The sequence below is a fragment of the Meleagris gallopavo genome, chromosome Z (genome assembly GCF_905368555.1).
Source record: "Meleagris gallopavo chromosome Z, MGAL_WU_HG_1.1, whole genome shotgun sequence".
NCBI lineage: Eukaryota > Metazoa > Chordata > Aves > Galliformes > Phasianidae > Meleagris > Meleagris gallopavo.
Window position 1 is genome coordinate 31,878,807 of NC_139435.1, and position 14,084 is coordinate 31,892,890.

Sequence of the window (14,084 nt, forward strand, 5' to 3'; positions counted from 1 at the left end):
GCACACACTTAAAAAGCACAGAGGCTGCAATGCAGAGTAACTTTTCTCAGAATTACCAGGGACAGATCAAACCACCTTTATTCCCACCTCAGTATTTTAAAGTTAAAGGCATTTTTAAGCATTGAGAACGCAAAGGTTTTTAGCCACAGGACTATTGCTACAAGTCAAAGGGAGGTGACGGGAAAGGTTGGCTGCTTTGTGTAAGCGGGCGTCAACTCCACTGTGTAACTGCATGTAACTGCATGGCATGTCGCCTCCTCTTGCATGATCAAGGAGGCTGAGTTCAACCGTCACACTGAAAGGAAAGTACACTAAAAAAAACAGAAAGACACCATCAGTGGTATAAAAGAAAAGAACCAGTAAATATTCCCATGGCACAGCATAAAGGCAGATGAAGTAAACAGTGACTGTTGAAAGTTAGAATGAAACTCAAAGCTATACCATGTGTAATATGCTACACTCCAGGCTGTATTTGCTTAAGAAAAAACACTAGGCAAAAAAGAAAGTCCTTCAACTATAACAGTATCAGAGAGGTATAATGTCCTAGTTTTCTGACCCATACTAATCCTTGGATTTTTTTAGGTTTCAGAAACATTTGTAATGAGTACTTATCTGCTCTGAGCCATGTGGATGGCGGTAATTTGTGTGTTTGTATTTGTGCTTACCGAAAAGTGGATTCCTGTTGTCCCCAACATTTGATTATTCCAGCAGTGAGCTTGGCCTTTCATTCCTTACTGCCATCCTTAACTATGACTGATTTTTGCAGTTTATCAATGTCACATTCTCTAAAGAATAAAACAAAATTACCAAAGTTTTCTTGAGAAACACTAGAGCACTGAAGAGAAGATACACCTTCTGTGCATACACTAACTTCTTATTTCAACATCTGTCCACACGGGGAACAGAATGCTCTGTTTCCTGTGAATTAAACATAAGTACAGTTTATACCTCCCTAATTGTTAGCTGCAGTCTCACAGCCCTGACTATTGACGTAAAGATACTCATTCAGCTGTTGCTTGTAAGCTTTCTTTAACAGGATATAGTAACAATCAGTTTATTTCTTTCCTGGCTGTTATCTGTAGAGAAAAACAACAGAGACATAAGATAGACAAGAACACACAAGAAGAGAGTGATCTCCTCTTTTATTTCAAATTACATTAATAAGGAATGTCCTAAATTAATACAATGTCTACTGCTGTAAAGAGTACACCGATCTTCACTCAGTCAGCACTTCTGTAAGGAGGATGAGGTTCTGAATGCAAGAAAAGACACATGTTCATCCAAAGCCTGAAGATGCACACAGGAAGATATGCTGAACTGTGGGGAAAAGCAGAAACAATTAGTTCTCCGATGGTCAACAGAAAAATAAGTGCAGTCATGCTGACAGAGAGCTGATCCTTCTGTCTGTCTGTAAGGTATCCTTGCATGGGTGGTGGGGCACTGGCATAGGCTGCTAGGAGAAGCTGTGAATGCCCCATTCCTGGAAGTAAAAAAGACCAGGTTGGATGGGCTCTGAGCAGCCTAAGCTGGTGAGGGGCGACCCTTTCATGACTAGAGTTTGGAACCGAATAATCTTTAAGTTCCTTTCCAACCCAAGCCATTCTATGATTCTATGATTCTGTGATAAAACACCTCTTGAGGAAACCTGTTCCAGTGTTGACCATCTTCATCATAAATATTTTTTTTTCCTACTGTCCAGTCTGACCCTCCTCAGTACTATGTGCTGTTCCTGCATAACCTATCATCTAGGAGAAGACCTTCCTCTTCACCTCCCCTCTTCAGAAAATTTTTATTAGGAAACAGAAAGACTGAAAATTATTACTTATCAGCATTACCAAAAATTGCATAGGAGAAGGCTTCAATTCTCCCCACAATCAACAGTACGAGTGTTGAGTAACATACACTTCTATACAAACAATGTAGCACAGATTTCTCAGCTAATGAGTCCAAAATGAAAAGGCATCATACTCTTGACATTTCTTCCCTGGTAAGTGTCAGAAAACATTCTTATCAAAGGACCATTGTCGTAAAAACTCAACAGCATTTTTAAGAATTTCTCAGATACCTACCATTTAGGGAGATATTTTCAGCTCTAATGACAAACAGTTGACCTCTTAATTTATGAACCAGGGCACTGCTGTATTGTTTGGGAAAAAAAAAAAAAAAGAGACCATGAAGCTGTAACCTAAAGTGAGTATGTAACCAGCATACAGTTTCACTCACATACTAGAAAGCTGAAGCTCTCTCTCCACAGGCGCAGCTGCCCCGACTTTCATCTTCAAAAAGGTAATGAATATAGCTGAGGCATGTCAGAATGACAAAATGCTCGCCAGACTGAGTGTCATGGTTACAAATAAGTATTCTGGATACTGATTTTAAATCTTTAGTCCAACTTCTTTGAAAGCATTTTGTGGCTCAATTATTCTGCCGAAAGAAAAACTTATTTCAGTCAACAGAAACAAATTGATTCATTGATGTCCATGTTATATCAAGCCCATTTGAAGGCATGATTACTCTTAAGAAGTCAAGATGCGTGCTTATAAACCCCTAAGATTCTCAACTTGAATATATTACACACAATTATGATGCTATTTATTTCATTTATATTTACTAAGATCTCGAAGAGTGCATTCTTTTGGTTAAAAAATGAAAGAGTGAAAGGGAGTCTATGTGCCATTTTTTTGCCTACTGTTGTAGCAAAAAAAAAAAAAAAGGTGGTTTTTTTTTGTTGTTTTGTTGGCATTGTTCATTTGCTTTGTTGTTATTTTTGTTTTCTTTTCTTTTGTAACATTGGCAACCTAGATGAATCTTTCTTTGGGTAAGCCCAACTTTTCTACAAAATCTATCTCACATCTGCAAAGCCTTAATCTCCCCAACTGTCTTTAAGTTGTGTCTTTAACATTTGAGATTGTTACAGGAAAGACATGATTTACTGTTTCTTATCATTCTGACAACATACAACTGTTTCTTGAATAAGTCTGACAACAGTCCAGTTCAAATTTGGATACAACTTCAGGGAGTGAAACCAAGCACTGCAGTGCAGTATTAGTATTACATTTACTAACTTCACAGAACTTTTGAAGAAAATACTGTTATACATTAACTTCTAACATAGAGCACAGCTATTAGAAGATCAAATGCACTGTGTCATCGACAGCTGCTGTGTCGGGAATTGCATGCAGTGTATGTGTAATAGCACAGTCCTTGATTACAAATTATTCCAGTTTTTAACTACAAGAGGGGCATAAATTCTAAGGTTAAGAATGTCATTCTGGAAAATCAAACTACTAAAAATAACCTACAAGACAGTACAAAGCACTCACTTTTGTCAGAAAGATCCAAACCTCAGAATTGTTTCTGAAATGGAAGTCTGAGTTCAAGGTGAGTAGAATTTTCAGGAAGATGTGTAGCTTCACTGAAAAATCCAAAACTGTTGCTATTCTTTTTCATTTAAAACACATTTTTCTTGATTTACTTTCTGTCTTGAAGCAGAGAAATGGTGAATGGAGATCGACAAAGACTTCAGCATCTTTCATTCCCTTAAGTCCTTTGGTCTGAGCACACATCAGTGCTCCTAAGGGTTCTTCAAGTTATACAGTCATGAGGGGCAGTGTACATACTGCTAATGATCAAAATATCTCAGCATAGCCATGATTTTCCTTTCCTAATTGTGAGAGAGACTTGGGGGAAGTGTTATAGGATGAGAAATTTAGGCTAACACTGTTCTTGCAGCGGATCTTCCATATCGGTAAAAGACATGTTTGTGTTTTGAAGCCTCATCACAGAATTTTAATTATAGAAAATGCAGATATGAATATTTGTACTTGTGCTTCCAACATCTATAAAGATATTGATTCATAGAATCGTCTGGGTTGAAAAGATCATCTAGTTTCAACCTCCTGCCATGGGCAGGGTCATCAACCACTAGACCAGGCTGCCCAAAGCCACATCCGGCCTGGCTTTGAATGTCTCCAGGGATGGGGCATCCACAACCTTCTTGGGCAACTTGTTCCAATGCAGCATCATCCCCTGAATGAAAAACTTTTCCCCAATATCTAACCTAAATCTCCCCTGTCTTATATCCCCCTTGTCCTATCACTATCCACTCTTGTAAACAGCCATTTCCCTTCCTGTTTATACGCTCCCTTCAAGTACTGGAAGGTTACAATGAGGTCTCCCTGGCGCCTTCTCTTCTCCAAACTCAAGTTCCCAAACCTTTCTTCATAGAGAGGTGCTCCAGCCCTCTGATCATCTTAGTGGCCCTCCTCTGGACCCATTCCCAGAGCTCCACACCCTTCCTGTACTGGGGGCCCCAGGCCTGGATGCAGTACTCCAGATGCGGCCTCACAAGAGCTGAGTAGAGGGGGACAATCACCTCCCTCTCCCTGCTGGCCCCCCTTTTTTAATGCAGCCCAGGACACAGTTTTGGCTTTCCAGGCTGCAAGCACACACTGTTGTCTCATGTCCATCTTCTCATCGATCCCCAAATTCTTCTCCACAGGGCTGTTCTCAAGGGGTTCTTCTCCCATTGTGTATACCTGAGATTGCCCTGGCCCAAGTGCAACACCTTGCACTTTGCCTTGTTGAACTTCATTATGTTCACATGGGCCCACTTCTCCAGCCTGTCCAGGTCCCTCTGGATGGCTTCCCTTCCCTCATATCATACTGCACTACTCATATCAACTGCACTGCTCAGCTTGGTGTCATCTGCAAACTTGCTGAGGGTGCTCTCAATGTCATCATCTATGTCACTGATAAAGATGTTGAAGAGCACTAGTCCTTGGGGGTCCCCAGTGGGGGACACCACTTGTGACAGGCCTCCACCCAGACATAGAAACGTTGATCATAACCTGTTGGCTGTATCTAGCCAACCAGTTCTTAATCCACAAAACTGTCCATATTTCAAATCCATACCTCTCCAATTTAGAGAAAAGGATGTGGTGAGGGACCATGTCAAAGGCTTTTCAGAAGTCCAGATAGATGACATCCATCACTCTTCCCCTGTCTACGAACGCTGTCACTCCATCATAGAAGGCCATCAGTTTGTCCAGGCAAGATCTGCCCGTGGTGAAGCCATGCTGGCTGTCTCAGATCGCCTCTTCATCTTGTATGTGCCATGGTAACCAGAAGGATCTGCTCCATGATCTTCCAAGGCACAGAGGTGAGGATCACCAGCCTGTATTACCTCAGGTCATCCTTTCTCTCTTTCTTGAAAATGGGAGTAATTTTTCCCTTTTTCTCGTCACTGGGGACTTAACCCAACTGCCATGTTTTTTCAAATATGAAGGAGAGAGGCTCAGCAACCACACCAGCCATCTTTCTAAGAACCCTGGGATGCATATCATGTGGCCCTATGGACTTACATACATTCAGTTTCATAAGAAGGTCTTGGACTTGTTCCACTGTTAGAGAATACACTCCTCTCACCCTTACTTTGGAGATTCAGGGTCCTGGCAGACAATTCTCCCAATTTCTAATCTAATTTCTAATCCAAGCTGCTACTATAAGCTGCACATCGAAGGAAAGAGAGAGAGATTGAGTTTTTCAGATGTTCAGGTAGGAAAGTATGAACTGGTTGGCAGAAAGCTAAAACAGCCGCCCAGATTTTTGACTCTTGAAGGTGGGAATGGGCTGATCTGTCTCACAGATGTCACACAGAAAGCCCAGGATGGACTTCTTTCTATTCCTTCCTTAGATAGCAGGATACTAAAAGGAGGCAAAAACAGATCTTGAGCATTACAAAATTAATGAACTTGGCATAGTTGGAATTTACAAAAGGCATTACAGGAGAAAAAAAAGTCCCCATAATTGAGGTAGTAGCTGGATTACAGCTTGCGAAGAGCTGGCTTACTCTTTAATGTACCAAATATAGGATATAAGAAGACCATTTCTTTTCTGTTTTTCTGGGGGGGTGTTTTGTTTTGTTTTGTTTTTTAAGTTGAGAAGTATAGGAGGAAAAAGGTAAAGACTGCTTGTTCAAAATGTGAAGTCAGTCTTCACAAACTAAAAGAAAAATGCAAAGACTGTATGTTGGCAGTCTGCCTGCTTCCTGTACAACAGCGCTTCAAAATACATATCCAAAAATATTTTCTTTCCCTTCCTCTAAATTCTCTTGTTCTCTCTACAGTCCTTCTATCAAAAAAAACAGGTTACAGGGTCCCATTAATGCAGATACAGAATCGTTGTCAACATTACAAAACTACCCAATTTACTACAACTTTTAGAAATATAGCTTTGTCATTAAAATAACATCAATACATTCAGTATATGTTCCTTAGCTATTTTAAAGTAGATCAATTAAAGCAAATTAATGGGATCTGAACATTTTTATCAGGTGCCCAGAGTCTTTGAAAATTGAGCCTTCTGAGAGACAAGCCATTAATTTTGGCTTACATGGATTTAGACCACAGCTGGCACAACTGGATTTTCAATCTAGTTAATGCTTCTGAAGTTTCACTGACTTTCTTTGTTTAGCTTACGTTGTCACTGACTATGAAAGACCTGCAAAATAAAGTATTTGAAAAATATCATGCATTTCACTACGTTTCCTGCAGGAACATGCAAGTTCTCCAAACTCAGAACACTTCTCTGATGCATAATCTGTTGAGTCTAACTTCTTATAACTGATAAAACTCCAGATCTCAGCTGGTAGCTCAGGTAAAACAATACATTCAGTATTATTAAATTACCCTTCACCTCTCCTTGTATGTGCTGCACACAGGACCTGGGAATGCTAAACATCAAAAACACTTCCCATTCCTTCTTAAGTCTACATTTTTACTTACAGCAATATGTTAATAAGTGCAACAGCATATTTTAAAGCCACTGCAATCACTAATAGTTTAGAAGGTATGCCAAAGGCTTTTAGCACAGGATGGAGCTTTAATCTGATATAATCCTCTAAAAAGATTAGTTCCTGAAGAATTTTCATATATTGGCTTTTAGCCAAGGTATTATTAAGGTGACAGTTTAATTAGAGAAAGTTGAATGAGCCTTCTGAGATAGAGGGAGAAAGGAAACCTCACCTTGAGAGAGTTTGGGAAATCTAGGAAGGTGTTACTTGGGTTATGGTGGTAATTAAAGGATCTGATACTCCCTAGCAATGAATGAAAGTATCAACTGTAAATGCAAAGTCCACAATTCTCCAGAAAATTGTCACTGCATGTACAGATATTCCTGTGTTGTTTCTACTTAAAAGCTGAAGTCCAGCTGAGACCTAAAGCAGTATTCAGCATTGTCTAGTCAGGTACAGACCTGAGAATGAGAAATACATGGGAAAATAAGAGAGAATGGAAGGTGCCAGGTTGTGAGATAAAAGAAAGAGGAGTGCAGAACAAATTCTACATTAGAAAATGAGAACCTGAAAGCCAGTCACCAAGGTATGGCCTGCAGCTACATCTTATGCAGCCCCAAGGCATGCCTCTGTTTTGGTATTTGTGCATTTGCAACAGTTTCCCAGCCTGACACAGATGTACAGAGGGGAAAAAAAACGCAGCAAAATAAATAAATAAATAAATAGATAAATAGATAAAATTACATTTAAATAAAAATTAATGAAAAATTAAACAAAATTTACTGCAACATCTGCGAGTATTATAGTTAAGCTGCATCTGCATAAGAGAGAAAAGTTTCTGAGAACTTGACACAGGGTCCTCCCTAGGTCTGTTGAGTTGTGTTAACTTCATAGTCTCCCTTTTCTAGAAAATTCTAAAAAACACATCACAAAACACCTGAACACCTGAGCACCTGAAGTTACCAAAAGCAAATACTTCCTTAAAAATTAAAAATACTAGCCCTGTAGTCACACATGGAGCTGGCAGCACTTTTCTTAAAGAAACCTATTGCTTCCTTTTCTTTACCTGCCTTCTAGTGTTCTTCCTTTCATTTTTTCAAATATATTTTTCCAAGTCTTTACATGACGAGAAGATATAGATCCATTTGTTTATCCTGGAAATTTTTTTTGTTTTTTTTTTTTTTAATCCTCAGTATCTGTTTCTTGTGATTCTCGAGCCTGGATTTTAAGTTGTAAACTGGTTAGCTAATATCTTGGCTTCCTTTATCTCCATGTGAAAAATTATTCTTTTGAATGCTGTACCAACTTAAACTATATGCTTGACTAGAATCAGTATCTCCTTCTGGTCTTAGATTCTTTTATAGCTGCTCTTCTTAAAACTTTCAGCAAGGTAATGGTTGAGAAGTCATTCACTTTCCTCCCTGCACTGGATTGAGGGTGAGTTCAATTAAAAAAATAAATAATCTTTGTTTAAGACCTATTTCCAAACTGAGACTCTTTACACAGTACTGTTGAAGGATACTGAGGATTCTGTTCCCCCAGAAGACCATTCAAACAGAGCTGGAAATCAGCCAAACCAGGCCAATATGAAAAAGCATAAAGCAAATATCTTGAGAACTTCTGGCAGTGTGACGGCCAGAAATGCTGGTGTTTCTCAAGGGATAGAGGTGTTGTGGAGGCACAGAAATATGAATGAGTAATTGCAAAAATTCTTTGATATTTTGACCTTCCCTTCACAAAGATTAAGGTTTAATATCAAGATCAGAGAAACTGGGCTCTCTCAGACACAGGAGGAAGCTGGGAAATTTCAAGGCCAGGAGTAGATCCTATCGTGTATCTGTTCACAAGGAGGGGAGGACATGTCTGAAGTGTCATTATTAGATTAAAATATCCAGTTACTTTATTCAGCCATGCATGCAGACACAGGGAAGAGGAAGCATCTCTCCCCAGAGTAGCGTAATTAAATTAATTTATTCACTTCATAAGGAATCTCAGTTCAGCACAGCTTTTGAAAATGAGACTTTCTAGGCTGAATTCAGAGTAAAACAGATGTCAGAAAATGAAAAAGAAAAAAGAAACTACCGATGAGTGAATGGACAGCACTAACACCTTCTGAGAGATACTGCAGCATCTGTTTGTCCCTGCCATCAGGGAGCTGTGAGTACCTTTGTCCAGGGGTTGGATTCCTGGAGCAGGGTCAGGAGATTGCCCAGGTGCTCCTCACATGCTTCACCACAAGGACCAAGACAGCCCCCAGGCTATTTCCCAAGTCTCAGAAACTGTTATCATTTAGGATATGGCCAGAACTGCTGATGTTTTGGAACTGAAAACCAGAATAGAACAAAATTTTATTCAAAGCAAGCAGCTCTACTTCAGTCCCCAAAGAGAGGGCTTTGATTTGAAAAGATTAAAGCCTTTATTCCACCTAAAATATTGTTTTGTGATCATAAATAAAGTTCTCCAATGGCTGACTGTTGATTCACTTCCAGAAAATTTGCTATTTAGTCATCCTAACTGAAGACTGAAGATGGAGTCCAACGAGACGCAAGTGCTGTAAAACGCGGATGAGACAGTATCCTTCCCCCTGGGTCAGAATAGGGATCTCTTACTTCCAGACAGTTCAATGCATCACCATCTGCAGCAACATCATTTGATATTTAAGTAGACTTGCAGAATTGAAAAGGACTTTTTGTTAAATAACTTTTAAATTTTTAAAAAAGAGAGAATTTTAATGTCACAAATGCTTGGGCTGTGCTGCAGATTCTGGGAGGAAATTTAAATGTTACCATTATGAAGTACTCCAAACTTCAGTAAAGCTCAAAGCTCAAGCAAGATAAGCCAGCAGCCTCACCAATGGAATTTACTGAACTATTTAGTTTTTCAGACAGCACCTTTATTAAAGCAACCGATGCAGACAACAAAAATCCCACTAAATGTCTGGGCAAAAACTGTAATTTGATTCTTTTAAATTGCAGATTCAGGTCACGTATGTACTACACGAGCAGTATCAAAGGCTTCTTACCCATGGCGATGGATATGGTCTTGGCTCACAGGCTTTGTAACATACTGAATTTCAATCCTTGGAGGGTCTTGTATTCTGCTAACTGCTCTAAGATGAGGTAGAAGGGACCAAATAAGGTAATTAAAATAGATGAGACGAAAAGCATATCCTGAGAGAATTGTCTTATTTTTTTAAAACTGTTTTCTGTATTTGCATGCATACAACAGTAGAGATTGGAGCCCAGCTGCTGTGCTGTGGTGAGGGACAGTATGTTCATGACTGAGACAATTTCCCAGCTGCAGCCATTGAGATGGGTACAAAGTTCAGAGAGAAAGTTGTTATCCAAACATGTCTTGGGTCCCCTCATTTTACTGACTGCCTGAATAAAATATCAGTACCTTCAGCATAACTAACTCCTGCACCAAAATCAGAAGCAAGTCACCATGGCTTGCCACTGCTGGAAGATGCTTTGTGCCCTAAACATATTGTGGCAGAGGCCAGATCACAGCTGCCAGTGCAGCGTTGAGCACTTGTGAACCAGTGCTCTACAGGATGGTTCTCCCTGTGTGCATCATGCTGACCACACATTTCTTTTCTTCTGCTGAATGACTGTTACTGTCATTCACAAGCCTGTCATAGTACCTTTACAGAGAGTTGAGGTGGTAGCTAAACTTCACACTTACAACACTTAGCTCAGCCTTGCAGACAAGCAAAGGTAGTTTTGCTTGTGGCTGATGCTCACAAGTACCACTATCTTGCTTTCACACCATGTCTGAAAAGACGATGTAAACCTGTCTTGCACTTACCATCATAGAATGGATTAGGTTGGAAAGAACCTTAAAGATCATCCAGTTCCAATCCCCTGCCCGCCACCAGCTCAGGCTGCCCAGGGCCCCATCCAACTCTTGGCAGCTGTGCTAGGGACTCACCGCCCCCTTGAGTAACAAATTTCTTCCTGACTCTAAATTAAATTTCCCCTCTTTTTGTTTAAAATCATTCCTCATTGTCCTGTCACTATCAGACAGTGTAAAAAGTTGGCCTCCCTCCCGTTTATAAGCTTCCTTCAAGTACTGGAAGGCCATAATGAGGTCTCCTCGGAGCTTCCTTTTTTGCAAGCTAAACAAGTTCAACTCCCTCAGCCTTTCTTCACAGAAGAGGTACTTCAGCCCTTATCTTAGTGGCCCTCCTATGGATCCACTCCAGCAGTTCCCTGTCTTTCTTTTGTTGGAGGACCCACACTTGGATTTAGATCAATAAAAACTGCTGGAGGGAGAGGAGGAACAATACTACAAAAATAAGTTCGTATTTCCTGTACATTAGCATAATATTGAATAATATTTATTAAAATGCATCCTTTACCTACTTGATATCTCACTTTCCTATTGCATCTCCCAGGTAGGATTGACCTTCCCTCCAGAGCAGCCCTGCAGGAGTAGAAAACTAAGTCAAATTTCTCTGGCCTTCAGGGAAGAACAGCCAACCAATTGCACTGACAAGTATCACTTAAAGTTTACAGCAAGTTCATAACCACACCTTAGTGTTCATTGTAAGCCAAACATTGGCATTAATATTTAACATAATCTGGAGGTGGATAGAAAATCCCCCTTGCTACCCCACCTGCCTCTCCCTTTGTCCTTCAGCTCTACATGAGATACTGACAAACAAGAGGCCAGACAGAAGACACTGTCCATCTCAATGAAAATGCTAATTGTAATGTTACTACCAAATTTGAGAGGAGTTACATGTAGTACAGCTGAGCCACTTAACACTTGCTCATACTACGGACAAGGATGAAGGCAAGCTACAAAACTGCAGACTTTCTGTTCAGGTTTGGGTAAGAACCCCCCTCTACTAAACGAGTGAGAGCTGTGATAATATTAATGATTTTGCCGTGAGGATCAGTCTTTATCTTTAGGCTTCATAAATTTTGCCTCTGAATACCCACTCTTAAATATAGAAGGGACAATCATATCAAATAGATTAACTAATGTTTTTTTTTTTTTAACCAACGTGTAAACCAAGAGCTTCAGCCAAAACACATTTTAGGCTTTTGTTTACAGTTTCTTGCTTGACAATCTTAAGTTGGTTTCCCTTCTCTTCTGTATTATCCTATTCAGCTTTCTCATTCCTGATCTTCATTAATGTCATCGGTATAATCCTCTAAAGTCCTATTTTTGTCAGTTCTGAATTCACCTCTTGACAGTATTTAGCACCTTCCTCTTCCCAGGAACTTCATATAGTGAGTTTCCCTCAATTTTATCTGTGTTATAGAATCCTTAGGGTTGGAGGAACCCTTAAAAGTCACCTAATCCAACCCTGCTGCAGTGAACAGGGACATCCACCGCTAGACCAGGTGCTCAGGGCCTGGTCCAGCCTGACCTTGAATGTTCCAAACAATGGGGCATCCACCACGTCTGGGCAACATGTCCCAGTGCCTCACCACCCTCGCTGTAAGACACTTTTTCCTTATATCCAACCTAAATCTCCCCTCTTTTAGTTTGAAACTACTTCCCCTTCTTCTGTCACCACAGACCCTGCTAAGGAGTCTGTCCCCTTCTTTCCTGTTGCTCCCCTTTAGATATTAAAAGGCCACTGTCAGGTCTCTCTGGAGCCTTCTGTTCTGCAGGCTGAACAACCCCAGCTCGCTCAGCCTGTCCTCGTACGAGATAGGTTCCATTCCCTGGATCATTTTTGTTGCCCTCCTCTGGACACACTCCAGTAGGTCCATGCTTCTGTATTGAGGACTCCACATTTGCAGAGATGCAGACCTTCTGGCATCTCCAGTTTATTGGCATCACATGTTCAGGGTTTCAGGTGACACTGTCACACCAGCAGAGAATTGTCATCAAGTTCACAGTCAATATTTTACTTATCTGTACTTTTCAAAACACTTACTGTCAATGCATATTAAAACTAAAATATTTCTGTTTAGAAAGCTTCAATTTTAAACAGTAATTGAAGAGTTTCTTCTCCAGGACAGCGCATGCCAAGTGTCAACTCTTCAGTCCTTTAATGAATTGATGTTGTCTGTGTAGGTCTTTGCACTTGCATGTAGCCTCACTGAAGTAAATATGCTTCTCTCCATTCAGAGTTTGTCAGGGGATCTGAGCCTTGCCTTGTTGTTACAGTTCAACAGAAATGTTATTACCAGTACCTTGCTTTGCAAGCAAAGCAGCAGTCCTACTGCTGCCACAAACCCTGCCAAATAAATTGCTAATTGCATTCAAAACCTATGTGCAACTTCAAGTTTCTGTCAAACAGAAACGTCAATTCCTATTTTGCGCCGTGTGTTTAGGATCCCCCACTATGCTATCCAGCCAGGACCCAGCAACATGATAGCATTTCCACTGCTCACTCATTCTTCTGGGCTGAGATTGGGCAGGCAAGGGCTTCTCCCCAGAAACGTCAGCTCTTTCCAAGCTTATTTTACAACAGATGTTTGCAATCAGCTTTTACCGGTAAGCATAAATGAACAGTGATGTTTAAATTCTTAGCGTCCTCTAGATAACATCTCATGTAAACAGAAGTAAATTGCATATAAAAAATGACTTTAAATATGTTTAAAGCAACCAAATCTATTTCAGCATTCCTCTGAAAATGAGAGCACAAGTTCCTGAATATTCACAGTGCAAGGGGCCCCAAGTTTGCATCCCACTGGATTAACCAAACAAGTTCCTGCTAAGAGCACTGCCAAATGCTGGAGATGACAGGATGTGTAGCATGTATGTCATCCTCCATAAACAAAGCAACTGCCAGAGTAACTATTCATGCTGCTTTTGCACAAAGTATTTTGTTTCTAAAATGTGAACAATCACTCTTCACTCTCTGAAGCAAACATAAGATTAGGAGGTCTGCCATTCTCAGCCAGAGAACACTATACTGAAGAGAATATTTCAGAACGGGGACTGAGGGGGTTGTGGTGGTTAGGAAAGACAAAGCAGGAAATTTCCTTGAAAAAAACACAGGCTAGTATCGTAAGCATAAGCAGCATTGACACCTGCTGCATCACTCAAAATCTAACAGCACTTTTTAGGAAATCAGCCTTAACTCTGCATCCTACAAAGAACAACTTTTTTCCTAAATCAGCTTCATAACTTTGTGCTAAATACACTATCAAGCTCTTGCTTACTTTGTGAGAAACTTAACCCCTCCCCACATGAAAAGTGTTTTCTTAATTTTTTGTCATGAGCAGAGAGCTCAGAGATTAATGACTAGCCAGAATTCAAAGTAGTGTCTTCTCTGTTAGTTTACAACCTTATTTGCTCTACTTCTTTGTTCTCACCCTTTCAC